Below are 4,047 nucleotides of genomic sequence, written 5' to 3'. Positions count from 1 at the left end.
TAGCTGGAGACTCACAGAGATCATTGCTCACCTCAGAGCCAGTCAGTCACTAGCTCTTCCAAGGGTTCTGCTGCTCTGGGTGGAACCCAGAACACAGAGTTCAGGGGAAAGGCTTATAGTGTATAAGTTTTAGTCTATTTCACTGAGCTCTGTACCCAACATCACACACGCTACAATCAGCATTCCATGACCCTCCCTGCAGCATGCTGATAGATCTACAGAAGCCCTTCTAACTAAACATGGAAGGAGTCACCTCACAGATCTACAGCTCTCCCAAGGCTTGTGTGAAGATGAATCCCTTGAGGACACAAATAAGAACACCAAGTGCATAGGCAACATCAAAAGCACTTTCTTTTCTTACACACTGGTGCTCTCTGGGTTCCCAGGAAACAAACATGGCTCCTGCATGAGAGTTTATGGGGTTGGATGGAGAGATCCCCAGGAACCAGCACAGTAGACTGGAAGAGAATAATGGAACAGGACGAGGCAGAGGACAAAGTGGGCTTCTCAGTAGTCTCAGCCAAGTACTAGCTGGCCTCAGGAGCTCTGGAACTAAAATGACCCTTAGACGTTGTCCCAAGTTGGTACAATGGGTCAAGTCTTCAGATCTCTGCATCAACCAGTTTCTGATACAGGATGTCCTGGAAGAAGCGTGATCTGGGTCAGGCAACTCTGTCTAGCCAAGGACAATTTCTGGAGAGGCAGACAGCAGAGAGCTGTCAGCTGACACCATACTCAAAAACAGGTGAAAGGAAGTTTTTTGAGTACTGAAGAGATGCAGGAGCTCAGCACCATATGCACACCATACAGCTTGCATCTTATCCTAAAGCTAGAATCTTCTTCCCCATTATTAAATGGTAATCAAATTAACACAGAGAATCGGTGACTCTCAGAGCAGGACAGGTCCTTAGAGGGAGACAGAGTTAGTTTCCTCTTCAGGTAGAATCAACTCCCCAACAGCGGCGGATGGTCTATTTGGACATTTCTAGAGGCAGGAGCTCACTGATGGGAAATTCTAGTTGTTACACGGTTTGCACTTTCATGGAGTCAGAATCTTCTAGAAGAAATCGCTCTTTGATAACAGTAATGATATTGGCAAATCATTGGGGGTGCACTTGAGACTTGGGAAGTGTAGCATATTTGTGCAAATTAATTTCCTTCCAGGACTGAAATCATGGAACAGACACATATTTATTTTTGTTCAATGTGTTAGGAGACGTTCTTCACAGAGTGGGCAGAGGAACCTTTTTACAATGAAGGTGGAATTAGGTTGCTGCTGTGCTCGAAGCCCTTCATAGCTGGCACATGGCCCTTCCACTCTCCCTGGCTACGCACCCTCCCATCTGCAGCCTGAGCACAGATCCACCCTCTCATCCTGCCTGCCACTTGCCCTCAGCCTCTTCACCACAGATGCAGGGGCCCTTCTGCTGGTTTTGCTGCCCGGCCTACAACTGCCTCAGGCCTCATGCAGCCTGCGAGAAGCCTTGCTGGATGCGCTGCCCGGGACATTGCACAGGTTCCCTTCCCTTCACATATACTTTTCTCAGACAGACTCACCAGCCAGGAGAACTCCCCACTGCAGCCCTTCCAACGGTGCTGTCCTCTCCTCAGAGCTCTTAATAATTCCTGAGGAGAAAGATATGTGTGTGTGATGTGCGCCTAGGCCTGCACACACACACACATGTACACAGAGATGTGCACATACACACATTTATGCCCATAAGTGTGTACATACTTATACACCCATCCCTAGGAATCCCTGGGAGATCCAACCTATAACATGCCCTCCCCCATACACATCGTGGATACCAAAATCCAAGGATATTCAAGTTCCTTATATAAAAGAGCTTATAGTTGCATATAATACACACAATTTCCCATATATTTTAAGTGATCTATAGATGACTTATGTAAACATTGTGTACAGAGTTATTATTTAACTGTACTTTCAAGGAATGATGACAAGGAAAAAGCTCATATATGTGCAATACACATGCAGGTTTAAAAAAATGTTTTTATTTTCTGGTTGGTTCAATTCATGGATGTAGAATTCATAGATTTGGAGGGTCAGCTGAATCTACACTTACATATACATATACATATATATATATATATATATATATATATATATACACACACACACACACACACACATATATCTATATGTTCTCACATGTATATGTGTATGCATATATTAAAAATGTAAGGGTGTATGGAACTTCTGTTCACCAGTATATTCCCCTGGGTTCCTATAGCAGTTCCTTGCATGTAATAGGATTAAATAAATATGTTGATGGAAGGCAAAAATGAATGCATCTGTAAGCCAACAAAAAGCTTGTCAAAAAGGTATGATAATATCATTTGAAAGGTATCAAAATAAGCTGGGCATAGTAGCACACACCTGTAATGCCAGTAATTCAGGAGGCTGGGGCAGGAGGATTGCACGTTCAAAGCCAGCCTTGGCAATCTAGTGAGACCCTAAGTAGCTCAGTGAGACTCTGTCTTTAAACGGAACACAAAAAAGGGCTGGGGATGTTGCTCAGTGGTTATGCGCCACTGGATTCAATCATTGATACCAAAAATAAAATAAAATAAATAAAATAATCTAAACAGAATAGAAGGCATTTATTCTATAGAGTTATAACCAAGAATCAAAGTATTTTTATTACATTTCACTTTCAGGCACCATATTCTAAATTTCTTGAAAACAGGAACCAGGTTTCATTCTTGTTTTATCTCCCAAAGCTCAGAGAGTGGAGTCTTGGATGTCTGAAGCATCCACTAAATATTTGTGGAACTTAATTGATTTAGTGTATCAATAAATTTCAGCACTCAGACAGAAGATTGCGGTCACCTAATGCTGTCTCGAATGCAGAATGCCAGCGTATTCCAAGGCTCATTACATTTTTTTCTTGATCATTTTTAATAGTGCTAGACTAGTAGACCAATTTTCCTCAATAAGTATGTAGATGAAGAGTTAGGGGAAAAAATAAAACATCAAATATTACCTTGCTATTTAAGAGAATTTGTTCACTTTCAGAGGAATGAAAGGCCCTTTGAGTGGAACTCAGAAGGACCGGCCCGTCAACCACATTTACAGCATGGAGTCTGCTCAGCCTTGCTGATCCAGAGGCAGGCTGGGCACACACCAGGCTGCAGGAGGGAGGTGCCTGGGGGGTTTGGCTGGGTTCCTTTGTTTTCGTTTGGTGAACCAGCCACTCTACCTCCTTAGGAGAAGTTGGTACAGTGTGTCTTGAAGTAAATACATGACCGCCTTTGACTCCCCATTTAGAATAAACACTTCCCCAGAAATTCTGGGAGAGGTGAGACCCTGGGCACTCTTTGGCACCCTGGCCACCACAACTATGGGACATGTTGACAGTGAGAACCAGCTGGACCAGACGGACAGGAGAGATGTGCTCAGCAAAAATATGCTGAAGGACTCAGCCTGAAACACCCGACAGGAAACATTTCCTGCACAGTCAGACAGGAACCAAATAGCATCAGGTCCAGGTCAGAGCTCCCACCAGAGGCCCTTTGGGGGAAGCCCAGGAGACAGCACAACAGAGAGGCGAGAAAACCAGAAGTCAGGAGTCCAGGAAAGCAGCATAAGTTTTCCTGGTGCATGCTATTTTTTGTAAATCAAAGAACCACAACAAGGAAAAACTTCACCATCTAAGATTAACCCTCTTGTGAGTTTTTTTTTTTTTTCCCTTTTTGGTACCAGGGATTGAACCCAGGAGCACCTAACCACTGAGCCACATCCCCAGCCCTTTTTATATTTTATTTAGAGACAGGGTCTTGTTAAGTTGCTGAGGGCCTCACTAAGTTGCTGAGTCTGGCTTTGAACTCACAATCCTCCTGCCTCAGCCTCCCAAGCCACTAGGATTACAGGCATGCATCACCCAGCCAGGCAACCCTTATTTTTATTTTAATAAAAACTCATCCTGTTTCTAAAATTCAGGCAGTACACTCATGCATATAAAACAGAAACACCTGTAGTCCAACCACATGCAGATGAGCACTTGGTAACCTTTTCTATGGACC

Source organism: Marmota monax, unplaced genomic scaffold (assembly GCF_021218885.2).
Source record: "Marmota monax isolate L192 unplaced genomic scaffold, Marmota_monax_Labrador192_F-V1.1 WCK01_AAM20220418_F8-fsc00271, whole genome shotgun sequence".
Taxonomy (NCBI): Eukaryota; Metazoa; Chordata; class Mammalia; order Rodentia; family Sciuridae; genus Marmota; species Marmota monax.
This window is presented reverse-complemented; position numbering follows the sequence as displayed.